The sequence below is a fragment of the Cervus canadensis genome, chromosome 7 (assembly GCF_019320065.1).
Source record: "Cervus canadensis isolate Bull #8, Minnesota chromosome 7, ASM1932006v1, whole genome shotgun sequence".
In the NCBI taxonomy this organism is placed as follows: Eukaryota; Metazoa; Chordata; class Mammalia; order Artiodactyla; family Cervidae; genus Cervus; species Cervus canadensis.
Genome location: NC_057392.1, coordinates 10,042,891 through 10,067,124, shown reverse-complemented (window position 1 = coordinate 10,067,124; position 24,234 = coordinate 10,042,891). Strand labels below are relative to the sequence as shown.

Sequence of the window (24,234 nt, the reverse complement as noted above, 5' to 3'; positions counted from 1 at the left end):
TCCTTCACCATTAAGCAGGTCTTTTGGTTTGAGGTGATGTTAAGAGGGATCGCATTTTGGTAAAGCAAACATTGTTAAGCCATTGGATGGTAGTGCTGTATGGAGCCTTTATTGTGGTTTCTGAGAGAAAGCATGGTTGAAGCAGGGTAGGCAAACTTGAGCAAGTTTGGAACTGGATAGTTTGAATAGTTTATAACTCCAGGTGATAGGGGTGGTCTTCAGTTGTTTCTCGTAGCGGCCCTGGAGTGATTTAGGGCAGGGAGAATACTGGCTTGGTATAGGAGAGTGTTTTTTTGATGGAAATGGTTGGGGATATGGGCCCTGGGTTCAGTGTTGTACATCAAAGATGTGCTTCTGGGTTTATTTGCTATCTCTAGGGATTAGGTAGGTAATCCTTGGAGGGCCAGTCCTTCCCTGGGTCCTAAAGGCTCTGCCATATCCAAGCATTAAAAGATACGTTGTTGTTTAGTCACTGAGTTGTATCCAGTGACTTCTGCGACCCTGAACCCACGGACTGTAGCCTGCCAGACTCCTTTGTCCATGGGTTTTCCCAGGCAGGAATACTGGATTGGGTTGCCATTTCCTTCTCCAGGGGATCTTCCCAGCCCAGGGATCAAACTTGCATCTCCTACTTTGGAAGGGGATTCTTTACCACTGAGCCACAAGGGAAGCCCGTTAAAAGATACAGAAAATTTTAAAACATGATTAATGCATTTATGCTTTCTTTAGGTTTATGCTCTCTTTTACAGTTTTTAATTGAAAATGTATAAATTAAGCGTATTTTGTCTTATTAGGGTAATAAATGCTTTAAAACTATAAGCTGAGATCTACCGTTGGATAGCATAATACTTCTATTGTTGCCTGGTCTTATTGTATCATTTCTATTATGATTTTCTTTTAAATTTTTTGTGTAGGGATCCATTCTTAAAAAATAATTATTTATTTGTCTGCACCTGGTCTTAGTTGGGACACAAAGGATGTTCGATCTTTGTTGTGTCATATGGAGTCTTCAGTTATGGCATGTGAACTCTTAGTTGTGGCATGTGGGATCTAGTTCCCTGACCAGGTATTGAACCTGGGCCCCCTGCATTGGGGGCGCAGAGTCTTAGCCACTGGACCACCAGGGAAGTCCCTTGGAGTCCCATTTTTAAGTTTTAAAAGATTTAAAAGATGTTTTATTGATGATTTCAATATTGTGGTCGGAGAAGGTAATCTTAGACATAAGTTCTTTGAAATTTTGTGTTTTTTGTGACTCTGTAATCAATTTTTTAGTTCCATGTGTACTTGAAAATAATTATATCATTGTATTTTTGTATAGTGGAAAGTTTTCTATATAACCGTTAGATTAAACTTGTTAATTTTGTGGATCTATTCTATATACTTATTCTGATTTATCAGTTTTTAATACAAGTAAATTAGCAGTTCATGCAGTGGTTGAAGATTGATTTTTTCTTATAATTATATTAGTTTTGCCTTACTTAAGAGTGAGGTATGAGTAAAGTTTAGATGCATTTTATTAGTTTATTTATGCTTTTTTATTTTTTGCCACCCTATGCAGCTTGTGAATCTTAGTTCCCTGACCAGGGATTGAACCCAGGCCCTGATAGTGCTCAAAGTGCTGAATCCTAACCACTGGACAGCCAGGGAATTCCTGTTTATTTATCCTTCTTTTACTGCATACCATACCTCTCCATACCTATTAATGTTGTCATAAGACTGTTTTGTCTGATATTAAGATTTCTGCATCATCTTTTTTCTGTGTTGGTGTTTGCCAAAATATTCTAAAATTTATTTTCAGCCTGTTTCTCCTATAAACAGCTTTTAGTTGAATTTTGTATTTTATTTTTATATCAGATTTGATAACTTCTTAGAAATGAGCTAAACACATTTACATCTAGTAGACTGAATTTTTCATTGATTTGTTTACCACTTTTACTTCTCTTTTTCTGTCTTTTGATGAGTTGATAATTGAATACTACTTATAACTCAGTTTATAACAAAGTGGGAATATGGAATTATGTATTGACCTTACTGCCTCAGATACCAAATCCTCATGTGGCATCAGCCTCAGTCACTAGATCCTTGTGTACCTAATATGCTAGGGAACTGGGTGATACAGTGATAAATACTGTTTTTATCTCAGTAGTGATAGTATTTCTGAAAGTAGATTTGGAAGCTTTTGCCCTTCAAAACTGCAAAAGAAGGGAAGGGAGGGGTAAGGGAAGAAGGAAAAACAGTTAATAAGATTTTTGTATTTAGCATGTGTTTCTTTTTAATAACAAAATAAGTACATGCATATCCTATATAGCCTCTTGGCTTTACCATACTAACATTTCTTCACCAGTATCTGCAGGGACCCATATAGTTTTAATAATTGGTTGGATTAAGTTTTTAGAATGGGTAATAGACGCCTGGTCTATAAAACCAATGATAGATAAAATAGAAAGAATTTTAAAAGGTAAAGCCTTGTTTGAAAAAATGAGATGAATTTATATGTGGGAGTAAGTAGTAGATTAGAAGTAAGACTTGCAAAGTGGGGTTGAAGCCTTGGCTGTCCCAGGATTTAGATATGGAAATAGTTGAGGTGATCCTGAATTCGTGTCCTGTAAGATCATAGAGGCTGAGAGTCACACTTGATACTGGAGACTAGAGCTAAGGATACTGAGTAAAACCAGACATGGGGTGGGTTGCCTTACTTGTTATGGGAGGCACACTACAACTGCCTGCTGCTGCTGCTAAGTCGCTTCACTCGTGTCCGACTCTGTGTGACCTATAGACGGCAGCCCACCAGGCTCCACCGTCCCTGGGATTCTCCAGGCAAGAACACTGGAGTGGGTTGCCATTTCCTTCTCCAATGCATGAAAGTGAAAAGTGAAAGTGAAGTTGCTCAGTTGTGTCTGACTCTTAGAGACCCCATAGACGGCAGCCCACCAGGCTCCGCCGTCCCTGGGATTTTCCAGACAAGAGAACTGGAGTGGGGTGCCATTGCCTTCTCCAACTGCCTGCTACTTGAGAGTAAAACTTAAATGGTCACAGCTAAGTCCAAATTGACATCATATTTTTTATTGTGGTTGCCATGTGCTGAGCTCAGTTGGGGAGTTCTGTTATTTAGGAAGAAGAAAACAAAAAGGCAGACAACTAATGGTTCCTGCCATATGGAGGTACAGAAATTGTAAGAACTGTGTACAAGAGGATTTCAGATTCCATAGCGTAAGTATATAAAGAGAAGAAGTTAGATAGATGCATAGTGAAGGGGTTGACTAACTCTGCTCAGAGATGTATGGGGAAATAATGAAAAAAAAAAAAAAACAAACCATAAATGAGATCATAAAGGATATTCAGGAGTTTGCTGAGTGAGGAAGGGCACTTGTATTGAGGAATGGAATACCATATGAAGGAAGCTTAAATTTATGATGTTGATTCTGTAAATTTAATTATCACATACATGGTATTCTGTTAAGGTGCCAAGAATACAAAGTGAAATGAGATTTTGGCTAGTTCATCTAAGAACTTGCTGGGTGGGGAGATACTATTTAAGCAGCCTGTTTCAGTGACAGGACACTCAGTGCCTTAATAAATAAAAAGTGTGTAAGGGCACAGTGGCCTGCCTTGTATGCATGCTCAGTCGTGTCCAACGTTTTGCGACCCCCGTGGACGTGAGAGGGTAACAGGCAGGAAGGCCCAGGGGTCTCCAAATGGAGGAAATAGGCTGCAAGTGTCAGACATTTTTTATCTCTCCCTTAAGTGGCAGGAGGAAACAAACTACAAGTGTCAGATTTTTTTTTTTCCTTCTCCATATAAAATTAAAAGGAGGTTACTCTGTGGAAATGTTTTTCTTAAGCTATTCTTAAGCTATGTTAATGAAACTATGTATTTGCTTTGGAGTTTGCCTTTCTTCAAAATGGTTCCACCTAAGACTAACTTTTTCTTTTCTCAAACCTTGGTCTAATAATAGCTGAACAAACCAGTACTCATATCAATTGTTTTATGGCTGGGGGATGACACACCTCATGCCATCCTATCTCAAAAATGCATATTGTGGGAGAGGGGCCTGGTGAAACTCCGTCAGCCTTGAGGTGTCTCTCATATCTGATTAATGGCTTTCTAACAGACATGAAACAGCTTGCTGAAACTAGCAAGAGGCGGCACTTTCCATCCCCCTTCTGATGTCTTACGTCAGAAGCTTTCTCTGTCCCTTTTTATACTTTAATAAAACTCTGCTATACAAAAGCAGAGTGATCAAACCTGGTCCCTGGTCCTGAAGTTAAATCTTTGGAGATCACAAATCCGACACTGTTCACCGTAAGCTATCAGACTGTAGCCCACTAGGCTTCTCTGTCCATGGAATTTTCCAGACAAGAATACTGGAGCGGGTTGCCATTTCCTGTTCCAGGGAATCTTCCCGACCCAAGGATTGAACCTGTGTCCTGCATTGATTGACAGGCAGATTCCCACTGTGCCACCTGGGAGCACAGTGGAGAGGCACCTAAATCAGCCTTATCTGATGATAAGAGAAATGACTCTTGAATTTAGGTTCCAAAGAAGGAGCAATGCAGAGACAAACATCTTTAAAGGATGCCAAATTGGGGGAGCAGAACATGGATCTTTATGATGGAGCATAGGTGAGAATATGGAAAGATAGGTCTATATGAAGGTGGTTTTATTTTGAGGGCTAGGAGGAAGCATTGAAGGATTTTGAGTAGGGGACTTTAAAGCTCGGATTACTGTGGCTGTAGCATGGAGACTAGGTCATTTACAATTTAATAATTAAACAGAAAATGATAAAAAAAAAAAAAAAGGGAAACATATAGACCTAGGAAGTTTAAATCTATTGGGTTGACCAAAAAGTTTGTTTGATTTTTCCACAACATTTTACAGAAAAACCTGAATGAACTTTCTGGCCAACCCAATATATAACTTTGCTCCCAAATTTTTAATATTGTAGTAAAATGCATATAATACAAGATTTACCATCCTAAACTTTCCTCCCTGTTTTATTGAGATGTAATTGAAATTGAGTGCTATGTAAATTTAAGGTGTACAACATAGTGATTTGACATACATATATCATGAGATGATTAGCAGAGTAGGTTTAGTGAACATCCATCATCTCATATAGATGCAACATTAAAAAATAGAAAAAAAAATTTCCTTGTGATGAGAGCTCTTAGATTTACCCTCTCAGCAATGTTCATCTATAACTTGCGGCAGTGTTAGTTATCTGTATCATGTTTTACGTTATGTCCTAGTACTTACTTATCTTTTAACTGAAAGTTTGTACCTTTTGACTGCCTTCATCCAGTTCCCTCTCCCCCAACCCCTCTGGTAGCCACAAAACTGGTCTCTTTTTCTATGAGTTTGTTTTTGAAGTATAATTGACCTACAACACTATATGTCTCTGATATACAGCATAGTGGTTCATATTTCTGTATATTTCAAAATGATCGTGATAAGTCGTTGTCATCTGCCACCATACCAAGGTATTACATTAATTCTTGACATATCTCCCACACTGTATATTTCGTATCTGTGACTCATTTATTTTGTAACTGAGAGTTTATACCTCTTAATCTCCCTCACTTCTCCTGTTCCCCCCACCCCTCCCCTATGGCAACCACCTGTTTGCTTTCTGTATTTTTCTGTTGTTCTGTTGGTTTGTTTTCTAGAGTCTGCACATAAGTGAAACCATTCAGTATTTGTCTTTCTCTGTCTGACTGACTTCCCTTAGCATCATACCCTCTTAGGTCCATCCATGTTGTTGCAAATGCAAGATTTCATCTTTTATATGGCTGAGTAATATTCTTGTGTGTGTGTGTGTGTGTGTGTACACATACATATATACCACATCTTCTTTATCCACTCACCTGTTGGTCACTTAGTTTGTTTCCATATCTTGGCTCTTATAAATAATGCTGCAAAATAATAATAATGCTGCAGTCAACATAGAGATGTATATATCTTTCTAAGTTAGTGTTTTGATTTACTTCAGGTAAATACCCAGTAGTCAAAATGCTGGGTCATATGGTAGTTCTATTTGTAGGTTTTTGAGGAACCTTGATACTGTTTTCTGTAGAGGCTATACCAATTTACATTTCTACCAACAAGTGCATAAGGTTTCCATTTTCTCTACATCTTCACCAGTACTTATTTGTCCTTTTGATAATAGCCATTCTGGCAAATGTGAGGTGACCTCTGAGTGAAGTCCTAAATCTATTTTTGAATGAAAATTACACATGGAGGCCTTGAGGGGAAAGTAGAATTAAGTGCAGCAGTTTAATGTGAAAGATGCCCAAATGTTATGATTAATTGCATGTTAAATAGGCTGGAATTTCAGGTGACCATGAGTTTGGTGTATGTCAGGAGAATATGGTTGGTAAATTTTACCATAAATATGGTAAAAGTGATGATGTAATCTAAACCTTATTTATACTGTACATTCCTATGTGCTGTGTGTTCCATACTCTTTTGGAAATATGTACAACTTCAAGTGACACTTTTAAGACGTACAATAATTAGAGTATACTAAAGAGTAAGGAGTGGCATATTGAGGTGGTTAATATAATGAAAAAAAGTTAAAAACCCAAGATAAATATGGTCTTGTTTAGGCCATAAAATTTAAGGGGAAACTTAGATCATAATTTTGATGCTCAGAAAAAGACTTTTTGATTTTATCTTATTCAGTTCCCTTATTTTACAGATAAGGAAATGGAGTTTCCTGGAGGTTGATGTGACATTCCCTGAGTCATAGCTAATGACTGAGCAATGTTTAGAACCCAAGTGTGTGGTTAAAAAGGAAATTGAATGTATTATAAGCACGTTTTATTCATGGGGCAGTCAAGCAGGACTGGAACTATGGTGAGACAAGCAACTAAGTTGCCTAGGATACAGAACTGAAGGAAGTACTCATTCTTAGGTGCAGACCTTGCACTTGCAAGATCCTCATTTATCAGCATAATATATGAACATGATCTAAAATGTGAAATAAGACTAAGAGGTACCTCCCAGCCCAGCAGTGAGGGATAGCCTGAGGAAGCTAGGTGGGGGGATGGTAGAAGAGAATTGTCCCTTAAGACCTAGCCCTCTGTGTGCAGTTATCTCACAGTTTGTGAGCACTTGTGGAGCATTGCTTCACTTCCTGAGAACAGTGTGGGGTGTACTGTTGTCAGGCTTGGACTGTTTCCAATTCTTTTCCCTTGAATCAGAGAGTGTAGATTTTCCTTTGTGCTTCTAAAGTTGTGTTCACCTACACAACCACCTGGGATTCTCTCAAGCTTGGCTGAAGAGTTAGAGAATCTGTAGACAATCCTCATTTCTTCTGTGCTATAGTGCACATACCAATGTGGAGGGAGTTGAGAGATAATTGTAAAGAAGACATGAGATAAATCAGGTGTTTTACTGTCATAGTCAAGTAAAACTGGTCTCTTTCTGACTCCTTTTTTGTTTTTGAGGGCGGAGTTGGCTAGTTCAGCTCCATTCTTCTTGGAAAAAGAACATGTTTCTTTTTGAGAGTCCTTTCCCTCAGCAGTTAGGGGTTAGAGGCAGACAAGGCTGAGTAAAATGCCTCCTTCCATGTCTCAGGAAGATAGTTTGTATTTACCAGCACCTCCAGGATGGATGACTCATGGAGTAGAAAAGCTCTCCTCCAGCTATCAGTAGTTTCCTTTTTCGCATTACCCTGTGTGAGGAGAATGAAGCCAGAATGTACAGCCTCTGTCTTAGAACTAGTAAGTATAAACTTGTTACGCTGCTCCTCTGGATCTGTCCTTTTTTAACCTGATACCAAGCTTGCCTTCTTAGGACCATTATATTTTTTGTATTTTAGGCCTTTGGAATTCAAGACAGGCCATATGTTTTTATATTGCATTTTAAAATAGGTGTGTTCTGGCAGCTAAGAGTTTATAAAGTGGAAAGAGAGCCTAAGTCACCATGGAAGCCCAGATAAATGTATAAACAGTAGCAACACACTGGACCTAATTTATGCATGCAGTTGGCATAGTTTGTGATGCTGATTGGAAGTGAAATGTGTTTAAGATAAGTCAGCATTATAGGTAAAATAATAGTAACAAGAAGTAAAACTTTTCCCACTAGTCTGTAAGCTCTTCCAGGACAGCTTTAGTTTTATAAGCTGGTTCACTGACACTGTGCTTGGCACACAGTAGAACCTCAAAAAAAACCAAAAACCTGGCAAATGTTACAAGTGAAAGCTTGGTAAAATCAGTGATTTGGTTGTTTATTTAATTTTTTATTTTTTTCATTTATTTTTATTAGTTGGAGGCTAATTACTTTACAGTATTGTAGTAGGTTTTATCATACATTGACATGAATCAGCGATTTAGTTGTTTATAAGCACCACATAGTATTCAGTGTTAGCTTTCATTAACCTATTGCAAAGTGTTTATATGTACATGTCCAGGCACACATATACACAAAATTGTTAAATCTGAAAGTATCTATACTTGCTAGTGTTAGAGTTTCCTTAATCCTCGTCTGGCTTTTTATATTCTTGTTTTTGTTCATTTTTCTTCCATCTGAAGTCTTCTTTCTTATACTATTCTTTTCTCCTTTAAATTTAATACTTTTTTTTTCCAGTCAGTTCAGATGCCTATCATTCTTACATGTTGATCCTTTTAGTTTGTTTTTAACAGAAAGGTACTTTTTTGCTTGTGAAATGAAAAATTTAGAGAGAGATTCTAGATAGAAGAATGATTAGGTTTAGAGACTCAAAAAATGAAACCTAATCTTTGCCTCTCAGCTTCATTGCCAGGTTCCACGTGGTGATGGTTACTCTGAGTATACATGTTCTCAGGTTTTAGTCTGTAGGGAAAAGGGTATCATCCCAGTAACTCCCCTAGACATACTGGGAGTCTTTCAGGATGAACATATTGAAGTTAGTTATTTGGGGATTTTCCCTTCTTCATTGTTTACTGAGAGATCTGTAGCCCAACCTAACTTCCGGAGCTAGTCACTTGGGTATTGTCACTCTGCTGATTTTTATCAGAAACAGGAAGTTGTCAAGTTATGTGCTAAAGTACAGTAGATTTCTAAAGTTGCATTTGTATTAGCATGGGAGATTTCCCTTTAGAATCACTAGCTGGTTCTTTACTTTTTCCTTGGAAAATAATAACTGGCTTCCCCCAAATGGTCATATTTATCATGATCTATATTTATCATGATCTATATACATAGCAGGAGAAGGCAATGGCACCCCACTCCAGTACTCTTGCCTAGAAAATCCCATGGGCGGAGGAGCCTGGTAGGCTGCAGTTCATGGGGTCGTGAAGAGTCAGACATGACTGAGCGACTTCAGTTTCACTTTTCACTTTTATGCATTGGAGAAGGAAATGGCAACCCACTCCAGTGTTCTTGCCTGGAGAATCCCAGGGATGGGGTCGCACAGAGTCGGACACGACTGAAGTGACTTAGCAGTAGCATAGTGGAGAAGGAAATGGCAACCCACTCCAGTACTGTTGCCTGGAGAATCCCATGGACAGAGGAGCCTGATAGGGGTCGCAAAGAGTCGGACATGACTTAGCAACTTCACTTCACTTCACATATACATAGCAAGAGCTTCCCAGGTGGCGCTAGTGGTAAAGAATCCGCCTGCCCGTGCTGGAGATATGGGTTCAGTTCCTGGGTCCAGAAGACCCCCTGGAGGAGGGCACGGCAACCCACTCCAGTATTCTTGCCTGTAGAATCTCATGGACAGAGGAGCCTGGTGGGCCACAGACCATGGGGTTGCAAAGACTGGATACGACTGAAGTGACTGAGCACTCAAACATATGTAGCAAACCTTACCCCTTCTCACTGTGTACATATCCTGCACAATATGAAGATTGTTAACATGACTTAGTGTCATTAATATATAGGTAAACCTAATGAATTTATAAAAGTAGATTGGGAAGAGCTTATTTTTAGGTGTTTGGCTTGATGTTATTCCCACATTTAGATAAGCAGTTCTTTAAAGGGGCTTCCCTGGTGGCGCAGTGGCAAAGAACCCAGAGCAGCCTGGTGGGCTATAGTCACGGGGCCGCGAAGAGTCAGACATGACTGAGCGGCTGCACAACAGTGACAGCAGCAGCAGCGTGCCTAGGGTGGGCCTTAGGGAGTTCGTAAGGCCCGAACTGTTTTCATTAGGCTGAGGCGTTCAGTTTCTATTTCCACTCTGAAATTACTAGAGACTGCTTGAAATGCAGTGTTATAAAGATGTCAGCATTTGGAAGATCTGCAAAACTTGGTGACTGTATACTGATTGATGATACAATACCATACGTGAGTAAAAATAGTAACATTTAAGGCCAACTAATTAATGTTTTCTGCTGTATATTTACTTTAGTTTACAGACAGTAGGATTCACACTTGGGGGTATAAGTGAGATTTGGCATATACTTGGAGTGATGTAATCACAGTGATGTAACACCACAGTGTTAGCACAGAACAGTTCCTTCACCTGCTCAAGAAAAAAAAATTTCCTTCTTGTTTTGTAGTCATACTCTCTTCCCACCATTAACTTGTGACAGCCACTGATCTAGTCTTTGTTCATTTTTTGCCTTTTCCAGAATGTCATATGTAACCTTTGAGTCTGACTCAGTGAGATAGCTGTGTCCTATGGTAAGTTATGTTTAATTCTGTAAGAAGCTGCCAGACTGTTTTCCATAGTGGCTGTGCTGTTTTGCCTTCCAACAAGCAGTGTGTGGATTCCAGCTGCTCTGCAGCCTCATTCACACCTATTCTTGTCAGTTTTTGTGTTCCCTTCTTTCTCTGTTTCAGTTGCTTTCCTTGCTCCCTCTTTCCCTTTCTTTCCTTCCTTCCTTCCTTCTTTACCTCTCTTCTCTTTTTAAGCCATTTAATAGCTGTGTGGTGATAGCGTTTTGTGGGTTTAATTTGCATTTCTGTAATAACTAATGATATTGAAGATCTTTTCTTATGCTTATATGCTGTCTATGTTTTCTTTGCTGAAGTATCTGTTCAAATATTTTGTCTATTCTGGAACTTCCTGGTGGTCCAGTGGTTAAGATTTCATGGTTCCAGTGCTGGGGGCACGGGTTCAATCCCTGGTTGGGAACTAAGATCCCACATACTGTACAATGTGGCCAGAAAGAAAAAAGAATATTTAAAAAAATTGCCCATTTACATATTAAATATTTAGCATTTAATTAAATATATTAATTTGATAATCAGTGGCAAAGCATTTATTATTAAATAATAATTTAGTGTATGAAATCTCACATACTAGTGGTTCTACTGGCCTGGCCCCCATGGCTTTGGGCTGGGAGTCTTCGTCAGGCCTGTTGAAACCCAGGTAATAAATAGCCTCCTCTTTGGAAACTGGGGGGGCAGCCTTCATGATTTCAGAGTCGCCTTTGGTGTCCTTGTTCTCATGTCTTGAAGAATGTCCCAAGTTCCCAACTGAATAGGTTATGGTCCCATCCTGTAAAAGTCTTCTAAGAAAACTGACAATCTTTCTTCTTCTTTCAGTTCAAATTGGCTGTTTCCTCCTTGGGTGTCTAAGTAAGTCTGATTTCACACCTGTACTAATCTCTTTATCAAGGGGTCCTTGGCCACAACCTTAGTGTTCTATTCTGAACATAGTGCTTTCTCATTTTTTCCAATATATATAGGCAGAGAGTTTTTCAACTTAACATTTACATTTCTGTTTACCACTTGAATAACAGTTCAATCTTTATTTGTCTACTTGACATTTTAGTATTAGCATTCAAGAGAAGCCATACTGCTGGTTCTGCACATTGTTTGGAAATAGCATCAGCCAAATAGTTCAGTTTCATCCTCAAAAGTTCTACCTTCCACTGAACAATAATACACAAACAAGTTGTCATCTTGGTCATTCTTGCTAGAAAGTTAGCAATTTTCTTGATCATTTCAAAGAACACCCTTTTGGTTTCAGAGTAAGTAAGTAAGTGTTAGCCTCTCAGTTGTATCTGACTCTTTGCAACCTCATGGACTGTAGCCGACCAGACTCCTCTGTCCATGGGATTCTCCGGGTAAGAATACTAGAGTGGGTTTCTATTTCCTCCTCCAGGGGGATCTTCCCGACACAGGCATTGAACCCAAGTCTCCCACATTCATTTTTGTTTTGTTTCAGTTTCATTGATTTCTGATCATTATTAAGTTGTTCTGTTTCCTTTGGGTTTAGTGTGTTCTTCTTTTTCTCCTTTCTTAGGGTAGAAGCTTACATTATTGATTTGAGATCTTCTTTTCATACATCTTGTAATAGCATTTTAATGCTATAAATTTCCTTCCAAGCAGTGCTTTAGCTTCATCCAGCAAATTTTCATTTGTTGTGTTTTCATATTCATTCAGTTCAAAATATTTTCTAGTTTCTTTTGATAAGACCCTTTGGTCATGAATTATTTAGAATTGTGTTGTTTAATTTCCAAATATTTAGAGATTTTCCAGTTACCTTTCTATTCCTGATTTCCAGTTTAATTCCTTCATGGTCAGAGAACATATGCTGTGTGATTTCAGTTATTTTACATTTATTAAGTTTGTTTTATGGTCCAGAATATGGTCTGTCTTGGTGTACTTGAAGTGTACATATGTTGCTGTTGTTGAGTATAATTTTCAATTAGATTCAGAGGGCTGATGTTTAGATCTTCTGTATCTTTGCTGCTTTTCTGTCTTCTTGTTTTCTGTATTATCAAGAATAGTGTTACAGTCCCCAAGAAAAATGGTGAATTTCTTTACTTCTTTCAGTTTTAGTAGTTTTAGCTTCCTGTATTTTGGAACTCTTGTTTTGCTGTTGTTCAGTTGCTAAGTGGTGTCCAACTCTTCACGACCCCATGGACTGTAGCACGCCCAGCTTCCCTGTCCTTCACCACCTCCTGAAGTTTGCTCAGATTTCTGTCCATTGAGTCGGTGATGCTATTTAACCAACTCATCCTCTGCCACCCTCTTCTCCTTTTGCCTTCAATCTTTTCCCAGCATCAGGGTCTTTTTCAGTGAGTCAGTTCTTCACATCAAGTGGCTAAACTATTGGAGCTTCAGATTCATCATCAGTCCTTCCAATGAATATTCAGAGTTGATATCCTTTAGAATTGACTGGTTTAATCTTGCAGTCAGTCCAAGGAACTCTCAAGAGTCTTCCCCAGCACCACAGTTGGAACGAATCAGTTCTTCGGCACTCAGCCTTCTTTATGGTCCAACCCTCACATCCATACATGACTACTGGAAAAACCATAGCTTTGACTCTACAGACCTTTGTTGGCAAAGTGATGTCTTTGCTTTTTAGTATGCTGTGTAGGTTTGTCATAGCTGTTTTTCCAAGGAGCAAGCGTCTTAATTTCATGGCTGCAGTCACTGTTCATAGTGATTTTGTTTGGAGCCCAAGAAAATAAACTCTGTCACTGTTTCCACTGTTTCACCATCTATTTGTCATGCATGATGGGACTGGATGCCATGATCTTCGTTTTTTGAATGTTGAGTTTTAAGCCAGCTTTTTCACTCTGTTCTTTCACTCTCATCAAGAGGCTCTTTAGTTCCTTTTTGCTGTCTGCCATTGGAGTATTGTATGTGTATTATCTACATATCTGAGGTTATTGATACTTCTCCCAGCAATCTTGATTCCAGCTTGTGATTCATCCAGCCCAGCATTTTACGTGATGTACTCTGCATGTAAGTTAAATAAGTAGGGTGTCGATATACAGCCATGTCTTAACTCCTATCCTAATTTTGAACCAGTCTGTTGTTCCGTGTCTGGTTGTAACTGTTGCTTCCTGACCTGCATACAGGTTTCTCAGGAGAAAGGTAAGATAGTCTGGTATTCCCATCTCTTTAAGAATTTTCACAGTTTGTTGAGATCCACACAGTCAAAGGCTTTAAAGTAGTCAGTGAAGCAGAAGTAGATGTTTTTCTGGAATTCTCTTGCTTTCTCTGAGCCAATGAATGTTGGCAGTTTGATATCTGGTTCCTCTGTCTCTTTGAAATCTAGCTTGTACATCTGGAATTTCTCAGTTCATGTACTGTTGAAGCCTAGCTTGAAGGATTTTGAGCATAACCTTATTAGCATGTGAAATAAGCACAGTTGTATGGTAGTTTGTACATTCTTCGGTACTGCCCTTCTTTGGGATTGGAATGAAAACTGACCTTTTCCAGTCCTGTGGCTACTGTTGGGTTTTCCAAATTTGCTGACGTGTTGAGTGCAGCACTTTAACATCATCATCTTTTAGGGTTTGAAATGGCTCAGCTGGAATTCCATCACCTCCACTAGCCTGGTTTGTCATACAGCTTCCTAGGCCCACTTGACTTCAGACACCAGGATGTCAGACTTTAGGTGGGTGACCTTATCATTGTGGTTATCTGGGTCATTAAGAACTTTTTAATATAGTTCTTCTGTGTATTCTTGCCACATCTTTTTAATCACTTCTACTTCTGTTAGGTCCTTACTGTTTCTGTCCTTTATCATGCCCATCCTTGCATGAAATGTTCCCTTCCCTTGATATTTCCAATTTTCTTGAAGAGATCTCTGATTTTTCCCATTCTATTGTTTCCTCTACTTCTTTGTACTGTTCATTTAAGAAGGCTTTCTTATCTGTCTTTGCTATTCTCTGAAAGTCTGCATTCAGTTGGGTATATCTTTCCCTGTCTCCCTTGCTTTTTGTTTCTCTTCTTTCCCCAGCTGTGTGTAAAGCCTCCTCAGACAACCATTTTTTGCCTTCATGCATTTCTTTTTCTTTGGAATGGTTTTGGTCACTGAGTCCTGTACAGTGTTACGAATCTCTGTCCATAGTTTTTCAGGCACTCTGTCTACCAGATCTACAGAATATTAGAGTGAGTTCCCATTTCTTTCTCCAGGGTGTCTTCCAGACCCAGGGATCAAACCTACATTTCCTGCATTGGCAGGTGGCTTCTTTGCCTCTGAGCTACCTGGGAAGCCCCTGGTAATTTTTATTCTGAAATCTATGTGGTTAGATATTAATATAGCCACTACGGCTTTCTTTTGAAATAATATATGCTTCATCCTTTTACTTTTAATCTATACAGCATCATATTTAAAATGGATTTTTGGTAACAGTTGGGTCTTATTAATTTAATCATGTAGGTCATTTATATAATTATTGATATGTTTGAGTTTTAATGTTTGTTACTGTTTGTTTCTTGTGTTTTTTGTTCCCATTTTCCCGATTGAGTATTTTTTTAATATCTGTTTTGATGTATTGGTTTTTGGCTATATCTCTTTGTCCCTCTTTTTAGTAGTTGCTCTAAAGATTATATCTAATTTAATATACCACATATTTAATATTTAATTTCCCCCATATTATTAAATATAGTATATTAAATTAGACATTATACTTCCCTGGTGACTCAGTTGATAAGGAATCTATCTGCAGTGTGAGAGACCCACGTGGGTCAGGAAGACCCTCTGGAGAAGGAAATGGCAGCCCACTTCAGTATTCTTAACTGGAGAATTCCGTGGACAGAGCAGCCTGGTGGGCTATGCAGTTCATGGGGTTGCAGAGTTGAATGCGACTGAGTGACTAACACTTTTACTCCTTCTTCCCCCACCTCCCCGTATATCTTTTAAGTTTATATTTTACAACTTAAGCTAGAACATAAATCCTTAACAACAGTTTAAGCTCCATTGCCCTATCCACTTACATGATAATTGTCATATGAATTGTACATATATAGGTTGAAAGCGCCCCCCATGTAAATGTCATTAATATTCCCTTTCAAGAGCTGTGTGTATTTTGAAGATCTTAAGAGATGAAAATTAATCTTCTTATATTCACCCAGATATTTCCCATTTTTATTGCTCCTCCATCAGTCCTGAAGTTTCATTTCCCTCTGATACCGTTTTGTTTTTTTTTTTTAACCAGTTTTAGCCTAGAAACTTCCTTTAAGTTTCTTTTAGAGCTGGAGTGTTGGCAACAAAATGACATGATTTTGCTTCATCTGGGAATATCTTATTTCATTTCATTCCTGAAGGATATTTTCACTGAATATAGAATTCTGGATTTTCAGTTGTTTCCTTCCAGCATTTTTAGATATGGTTCATGGTTTCTGATGAAAAGTCATTTCATTCAAATTGCTCCCTATATCAGGATTTTTCAACTTTAGTACTTTGGACAGGGTAATTTCTTGTTGTGGAGTCCTATCCCGTTCATCATAGGATGTTTAGCAGTATCCCTAGCTTATACCCATTAGCACCCCTGCCCCTCCTGCCCCTCCACCCCCCACCCCCGCCCCGAGCAATGATAATAAAAAATGACTCTGGACATTGTAACATATCCCCAGGGATGTGAAATAACCTCCAGTTGAGAACCACTGACTTGTATGTAATATGTTGTTTTTCTCTGGCTGCTTTCAAGAATTTTCTATTATTTATTGTTTTTAGCAGTTAGATTATAATGGACTTGGACATGATTTGAATTTATCCTGTTTGGCTTTGCTTATTTTCTTGAATCTATAAGTTCATGACTTTTGCTAACTTTTGGAAAGTTTCAACTACTGTTTCTTCCAAGTATTTTTTTTCTGCACCAGTAGCTTTTCTTTAGGGTTTCCAAAGACATGAATAGCTTTTTTGATATTGTCCCATTGGTCCCTGAAGCCCTGTTTTTTTCTTTTTCAAAAATATTTTCCCCTCTCTGTTCTTCAGATTGGATAATTTTTATTGATCTGTCTCAGGTTTACATAGTTTTTCCTTTGTGGTATTTTACTGAATGGGACCCTTTAAAAAGATATGTTCATTTCCTAATCTCTGGAATTTGTGAATATTACCTTATGTGATAAATGGTGTGATTAATTAATTTGAGAATTTTGAGATGAGGATAAATTCCTGGGTTATCTGTTAAGCTGTAAATCCCATGACAAGTATGCTTGTAAGAGCGAGGCAGAGGGAGGTTTGCTAGACAGAAGAGGAGGGGACAGTATAACCTCAGGGGCAGAATGATGCAGTCACAAGGAATGTTTGCAGCCACCAAAAGCTGAAAGAGGCAAAGTACAGGTTGTTCCCTAGAGCCTTCAGAGATAGTACAGCTCTGTCAGCACCTTGATTTCAGACTTCTTGATTGTATCCTTGGTTGAGACCTTCAGATCTGTGACAGAATAAATTTCTGTTATTTTTAAACCACCCAGTTTGTTATAGCAGTCATAGAAAATGAGTACACCTGCCATCTTGATTCTGCGTTCTATCCAATGAAGTTTTTATTTCAAATATTGTGATTTGTTAATTCTAAAATTTACATTTGATTCTGTTTAATAGCAGCTTCACAGATTTATCTTCCCATTTGAGTTTTTACCTTTACTAATGGAACATGGTTATATTGGCTACTTTAAGATTTTTGATAAGTCCAACATCTGGGTTATTTATTGGTTGGCATCTATTGGTTGTCCTTTTCTTCCAATTTTTGGCCAAATTTTCCTGCTTCTTGGTATGTTGGGTAATTTGGGATTATGTACTGGACATTCTGAGTGTTCCGTTGTGAGAATATGGATCCTGTTAAAATTCTTTGGAGAATTTGCTGTTGTTTAAGCAGGCATCAATCTGGTTAGGTTCAGAGCAGTTTTTGCTTGGGTTTTTATGGACAGTAGTTCCAATATCAGTTTGTTTCTAAACCTTTGCTGTACTGATTGCATCTGTTTGCTGTATGCACCGGTCAGGGATGGACTGGGCTTGGGCGGCATTTATTTTGTATTTCATTTCTCATTGCTTTCGTAATACTTCTTTGGAAATTCCATGAATGTCCAACTTGGTGGAGGTTTAGTACTTGTTGGTTCATAACTAGAATTATAGATATTAAAGATTTACAATAATACTAGTTGAAGTGTTAAGGATAGCTTTTATTCAATAAATATTACAATAGGGAAGAGAGAATTCAACTTTGTCAAAACAAAAGGCAGGAGACTTTTTAAAAACTGGAGTGTGCTAAGGGAAAGGCATCAAGTGGTATTGAAGTGCAGTTGGTCCATATGCCTAGGGGAACCTGAGTTTGTAATTGTTACTTATGCGGAGGAGAAATAAATTTTCTCTTTATAACAGAGGCAGTGGTGCAGGTTTTAGAGCTAAGTGAAAGTCTCAGTCATGTTCGACTCTTTGCGACCCTTTGGACTGTAGCCCACCAGCCTCCTCTGTCCATGGAATTCTCCAGGCCAGAATACTGGAGTGGGCCACCAGGGAAGCCCAAGTTAGAGCAAGGCACCCACCAAAGTTAAGTCCCTATCTTCCTACAGAGTCTGGGAACAAAAATTCGAATTATCTTCTTGAATGTTTGCATTTTAAGCAGATTGCTCTGCGGTCCTTAAAAGGCAGTTTTAGGTGGTAGACAATTTATATCTCAAGGGGGCAGAGGAAATATTTATAATTGCAAGCTTTCTAAAGTAACTGCTTTAAGAGGGATTTCAGGGGCCTGTCATCAAGTTTTAGCTGGAACAAACAATAAATTCTTCTGGCAACATTGAACTTTCTCAGGCAGGAAATTAAGGGGGCTGGAGGAGTCATCTTAGGGATGGAGCCATAAGTTGTTGGAAACTATCCTAGTGTTTGTTCAAGTCTGTTAGTGAGAGAAGTCATTTATGACAAAGCATTTATGCTGAGAGTCTGCAGTTTTTATAGATCAAGTTTGAGGCCTAGTCAAGAAGAGAGTTCAGAGGAGCCTGACTAGAATTTGGTCAAGAAGAAGTCTTTGTCATAGATTACATTCTTCTGCTCTTCTTTCATGGGAGTTTTCCCCATATTCTCCAGTTCCTGTAGCCAGAAAAGTTGGGTTCTCTTACTAGACGTCTGAGCACTGAAGAATTGATGCTTTCGAATTGTGGTGCTGGAGAAGACTGTTGAGAGTCCTTTGGACAGCAAGGAGATCAAACCATTCAATCCTAAAGGAAATCAACCCTGAATATTCGTTGAAAGGACTGATGCTGAAGCTCTAATACTTTGGCCACCAGATGTGAGGAGCTGACTCATTGGAAAACACCCTGATGCTGTGAAAGATTGAAGGCAGGAGGAAACAGGAATGACAGAGGATAAGATGGTTGGTTGACGTCACTGACTCAGTGGGCGTGAGTTTGAACAAACTGGGGGAGAAGGAGATGGGGACAGGGGAGCCTGGTGTGCTGCAGTCCATGGGGTCTCAAAGAGCTGGACACGACTTAGCGACTGAAGCAACAACATGTACAGTTTCAGTCTCCTGTGTTGTTGCTCAGTTTTGGGCACAACTATGCCTGCCTTCAGGGTGAAGTGGTTAGAGAAAGCATAGGTGTCCCTTTGGGTTCTTTTTCAAGAAAAATTATTTTTCTTTTGATTGTGCTGCACAGCATGTGGGATGCTAGTTCCATGACCAGGACTCAAACCCACATTCCCTGCATTGGGAGTGCAGAATCTTAACCTCTGGGCTGCCAGGAAAGTCCCCTCTCAGGGTCTTAATGTATACACTATCTCCACCATTGTGGCAGTAATGCAGATCCACTGTTGCTGGCCTTGGGACAGGGCTGGGAGAGAAGGAAAAGAAGAAAACAACCTCAGGGACTTAACTTACCCACTCTGGCTTTCAAGAGCCTTTTCCCCCAGTGCTTTGGCCGGGTAGCTTCTCTTCCATCTGAAGTTTTTCCTTATTGTACCTGCTACACAATTTCCTGTTCTGCTTAGTTTTAGGTCAAAGCTAAGAAATAAAGTGTGTGTGTGGTGGGGTGATGACAAAAAGGAAATTTATTGTTCAGTCAAATTTGAAAGGAAGTTTATGTATTCAAAGAGAAATTTATGTATTGATCTTTTTTCCAAGTTTATTTTCCTCTCCAAGCTACCTATTGTATACTTCGCAGAGTCCTTAGGTAGCTGATTCTTTGCATTTTTTTCATGTGTTTTAGTTGTGATCGGTTGGAGAGAGGATTTGCATCAGGCTTATTTACACTCATCATTCCTGAAATTAAGAATACTTGGGCCAGTGATTTTTAATATTTAAAACAGTATGGAAAAGTTCATTCCACATTAGAAACTAGTTTTAGATTCCACATTAGATTCCACATTAGAAACTAGTCTTTAAGAAACTCTACAGCTTGTCATGTTTTGGTGTAGTACCAAAAAAGAACCCACAGTTATCTGAAAACACTTTAAAAATACTCTTTCCCTTTTCCAGCTATGCATTTATGTGAAACCAGGTTTTCTTTTCAGCCAAAACAATGTTGGTGGTGGTTTAGTTGCTAAGTCGTGCCCGACTCTTGCGACCCCATGGACTGTAGCCCGCTAGGCTCCTCTGTCCATGGGATTTTCCAGGCAAGAATACTGGAGTGGATTGCCATTTCCTTGTCCAGGGGATCTTCCCAACCCAGGAATCGAACCCTGGTCTCCTGCATTGCAGGCAGATTCTTTACTGACTGAGCTATGAGGGAAGCCCAAAACAATGTTGTAATACAGTAAATGCAGAAACAGATATGAGAATCCACCTTCTATTAAATAGTCAGACATTTTAAAAAGATATGCAAAAATTAAAATAATCCTACTCTTTTCGTTAATGTTTTGTTTTAGCAAATATAATTTTCACTTAAAATATGTTAAAACATATTGGCTTAAATGTGATTATATTTAATTGAACTAAAAATGTCCTAACATTTTCTTACCTTTAATTTCCGTGGTAAATATTGATAGAACCAACATAAAAAAGCTCTTTGAGTCTTCAGGTTTTAAGTATGTGAAGGGGTTTTGAAACCAAATAGTTTGAGAATTGTTGATTTAGTAGGTAATTGGTTTCCATGTGTTTATAACCTGTATATTCTTCTTCTGTTCGTTAAGAGTCAGCAGTAATCAAAAGTACAGGAACTCTGGGGTGGGGGGGAGTGAAAAGAACATGTATTTGACTCCCAGTTTCCATTGCTTATTTTCACAGGTTGAAAAACCATTTAATTTCTTAATACCTGTATTAGAAAGTGAGGATAATACTTTAAATGATTGTTGTGAGGGAAATGCTAGGTTATGCCTGAATCATAGACCTTCAGTAAATATTCCTTGGTATAGAGTTACATATTTTTAACAACTCTCAGCCTTTTTGAGAGTGTAAAAGCCTTTCATTTTAAGCCAGTAGGTGTTCTCTAACTCAGTCCGTTGATCGCTTTCCAGTTAGAATGAATGGTATAATTTATGAAGATTCCTAGAACAGTAAATTTCCTATTGTCTTTAGTGACATATTGAAATGATCGAGTTCTTTAATTCCAACTTGGTTCTGTTCTTGTAGTAACCAGATTAGTGAGTGTGTGAAGATCCAGTTTGGGAATGAGATTGGAAGTGAATTTGAAAAACAAACTAAGATGAGGAAATAAGTCCAGGAAAAAAAGACAAGCAGGATGTGGGTACTATAAAGTGAGAATGATGTCAAGTGTGAGGTCCATGATGTTTATATGAAGAGAGCAGGGCAGGCAGGCAGTGAAGATCAGTGGACAGCTTTATAATGGAAATCCAACACTCAATGTCAGGGAGGAATTGGACACTGGTGAGGCTCTTCGGTTTAGGTGCTAGGTTCAAGGACAGAGACAAAAGGATAGGAATCTCATTCCTGAAAGCAAGAATGGGGGCAGAGAACATCCCAATGCAAATATTGTTAGTGTAGTTGGAAATATGGAGCTGAAGCTTTTGTGGGAGAGTTTGGAATATTAATTGACAGTCTTTACAACCAGCCCTCTGGGTTGGATCAAAGAGAGTGCAGTGGAGTCACTACATTTTTAATTTAGGTCATTTAAACTAAGCTTGGATAAAAGAGAGCAAGAGAGAAATGGCTGTTAGAATAGTGCAAATGTTACTACTTGTAATTCTCCTCTGAGCATCTGTTCCAGGGCAAGCATGAGATGGGAAACATTTACTTTTGTTTTCTCAGTTTGCCTCAGTTGCTGTCCCTCTCATAGTGTCATGTCATTTCACTTTGTTACGTGTTTTCAAAGATGCAGAGTTTTCCCCACTGTCTGAACTCTATAAAGTTAGCTCTTTTATCTGGTCCTTAACTGAGAGATGGTCATCAGAGGAAAGCTAAATTATAAGTGGGTTTTGTTTTTGTTTTAGAATGTAGTTGTTTAAATTTCGAATGTAATTCTGCTGTAAAGCAGATTGCATTTTATATCAACTTAACTACTCTTATATTTCTTTTTTTATCTTACTTGCCCCATGTTCCTCATCCATATTTTGTGTTTTGGATGCCTGTTCTGATTAGCAAGCTTTCAGTTGGTTTTCTCTCTTTTTTTGGTACATTAAAAAAATCAAGTAATATGAGTGAAAAATAGTCAAACCACACATATATATGGAGTGTAGAGAGGGAAATGAAAGTCTTACCCCTCACTGTACGGTTTGATGTGTATCCTCCTTGAACTTTTAATGTAGTAGGATTTTTTCAAAATATCATAGTCATATTGCTTTGAATTTGATGGTGTGATCACTCACCTAGAGCCAGACATCCTGGAATGTGAAGTCAAGTGGGCCCTAGGAAGCATCACTACAAACAAAGCTAGTGGAGGAGATGGAATTCAGTTGAACTGTTTCAAATCCTAAAAGATGACGTGAAAGGGCTGCACTCAGTATGCCAGCAAATTTGGAAAACTCAGCAGTGGCCACAGTACTGAAAAACGTCAGTTTTCATTCCAATCCCAAAGAAAGGCAATGCCAAAGAATGTTCAAACTACTGCACAATTGCACTCATCTCACCTGCAAGTAAAGTACTGCTCAAAATTCTCCAAGTCAGGCTTCAACAGTATGTGAACTGTGAACTTCCAGATGTTCAAGCTGGATTTGAAAAGGAAGAGGAACCAGAGATCAAATTGCCAACATCTGCTGGATCATCAAAAAAGCAAGAGTTCCAGAAAAACATCTATTTCTGCTTTATTGACTATGCCAAAGCCTTTGACTGTGTGGATCACAATAAACTGTGGAAAATTCTGAAAGAGATGGGAATACCAGACCGCCTGACCTGGCTCTTGAGAAACCTGTATGCAGGTCAGGAAGCAGCAGTTAGAACTGGACATGGAACAACTGCTGCTGCTAAGTCGCTTCAGTCATGTCCAGCTCTGTGCGACCCCATAGACGGCAGCCCACCAGGCTCCCCTCTCCCTGGGGTTCTCCAGGCAAGAACACTGGAGTGGGTTGCCATTTCCTTCTCCAGTGCATGAAAGCGAAAAGTGAAAGTGAAGTTGCTCAGTCATGTCTGGCTCTTAGTGACCCCATGGACTGCAGCCTACCAAGCTCCTCCGTCCATGGGATTTTCCAGGCAAGAGTACTGGAGTGGGTTGCCATTGCCTTCTCCAGTGGAACAACAGACTGGTTCCAAATAGGAAACGGAGTACGTCAAGGCTGTATATTGTCACCCTGCTTATTTAACTTATATGCAGAGTACATCATGAGAAATGCTGGGCTGTTTGAAGCACAAGCTGGAATCAAGATTGCCGGGAGAAATACCAATAACCTCAGATATGCAGATGATACCACCCTTATGGCAGAAAGTGAAGAAGAACTGAAGAGCCTCTTGAAGAAAGTGAAAGAGGAGAGTGAAAAAGTTGGCTTAAAACTCAATATTCAGAAAACTAAGATCATGGCATCTGGTTCTGTCACTTCCTGGCAAATAGATGGGGAAACAGTGAGAGACTTTTATTTTTCTGGGCTCCAAAACCACTGCAGATGGTGATTGCAGCCATGAAATTAAAAGATGCTTACTCCTTGAAAGAAAAGCTATGACCAACCTAGACAGCATATTAAAAAGCAGAGACATTACTTTGTCAACAAAGGTCCATCTAGTCAAAGCTATGGTTTTTCCAGTAGTCATGTCTGGATGTGAGAGTTGAACTATAAACAAAGCTGAGCGCCGAAGAATTGATGCTTTTGAACTGTGGTGTTGGAGAGCACTCTTGAGAGTCCCTTGGACTGCAAGGAGATCCAACCAGTCCATCCTAACGGAAATCAGTCCTGGGTGTTCATTGGAAAGACTGATGCTGAAGCTGAAACTCCAATACTTTGGCCACCTCATGCGAAGAACCGACTCATTTGAAAAGACCCTGATGCTGGTAAAGAATGAAGGCAGGAGGATGAGGGGATGACAGAGGATGAGATGATTGAATGACATCACCGATTCAATGGCTATGAGTTTGAGTAAACTCTGGGAGTTGGTGATGGACAGGGGGGCCTGGCATACTGCAGTCCATGTTGTCACAAAGAATCAGACACAACTGAGCAACTGAACTGAACTGAATTGACCATACTTGAGTCATTATTTTAGAAGACTGGTAGGTTTTGAGGCCTTTGCAATAACTCCCCAAAGG

The 24,234-nt window shown here is 39.0% G+C and overlaps 1 protein-coding gene and 1 non-coding gene across 5 annotated transcripts in view; one reads left to right on the top strand and one right to left on the bottom strand.

The window, feature by feature from the left end:
- Nucleotides 1-24,234, top strand: part of NCK1 (NCK adaptor protein 1) — a 79,877-nt gene that overhangs the window by 25,268 nt on the left and 30,375 nt on the right. Inside the window, exon 1 of one of the 4 annotated variants that reach the window (XM_043474329.1) lies at nucleotides 10,557-10,608. The exons of the other annotated variants lie outside the window; for them this stretch is intronic. The gene's annotated coding sequence lies outside the window, so the exon portion shown is untranslated. Of the gene's footprint in view, nucleotides 1-10,556; nucleotides 10,609-24,234 lie in introns of those variants that run through there. 4 annotated transcript variants of the gene reach the window in all.
- TRNAG-CCC lies at nucleotides 1,055-1,127 on the bottom strand. The gene has a single exon. It is a non-coding gene; the product is annotated as a tRNA-Gly (tRNA).